The following is a 739-nucleotide window of genomic DNA, read 5'->3' as shown; positions in this document are numbered from 1 at the left end:
ATCCCTTTGAAGCTTTTGGTACAGTTTCTCTCTCTCTGTGTATATTGCTTATGTTTGTGATTGCTTATGTTTGGATTGCTTTTGGTACGGATTCCGATTGATSCGGTAGGTTTTATTTTCCGATTCGGAKATTTAACGGAGGTCGTCGCCACTTTTGCCAAATAAACATCGCTTTGAAGCTTTTTGTCGGATTCCAGATTTGCAGGTTCAAATTGCTGCTACTTCTTCTTCTTGATAGGTGGGGTGGGTGGGGTGCGTGGGTAGAGATGTGATCTGGCAATCTTTATTCTTTACAAAACCAGTTTACAACCTGGATGTGTGTTGGATTCCACATCTTTGACTACCTTATGCATCACTTGCCTTTATTTTAAACCACTAAACTCATATGATATTCTTTTGAGCCACAAATGGGTGAACATGATACATACACTTTTACTTCAATCTTGAACATGATATTCATTTGTAAGATAGTGGAAGATACTATTATTAGTGAGATAGATAGAGGCTATATGTAAAAAGATTTAGTGGAAGATATTTTTTTTTACATAAGTTTAAGATATTTTATATAGATAGAGGCTATTGTTAGACCTTTAAATATTTTCCAAAAGAATTTGTGTGTGGCCCTTCTTCGATTTTGTTGTTTGATTATTACCACTTGACAATCTCTTGTCTATCAGATACTATGATCATATACTATTTGCACTTTGCAGGATTACACATGCTTGCATTGCTGAATATG

This window comes from Cynara cardunculus (assembly GCF_001531365.2).
Source record: "Cynara cardunculus var. scolymus isolate 2C chromosome LG 11, CcrdV1, whole genome shotgun sequence".
NCBI classification, from domain to species: domain Eukaryota; kingdom Viridiplantae; phylum Streptophyta; class Magnoliopsida; order Asterales; family Asteraceae; genus Cynara; species Cynara cardunculus.
The sequence above is the reverse complement of the archived record's forward strand: the minus strand, read 5'-3'. Positions refer to the sequence as shown.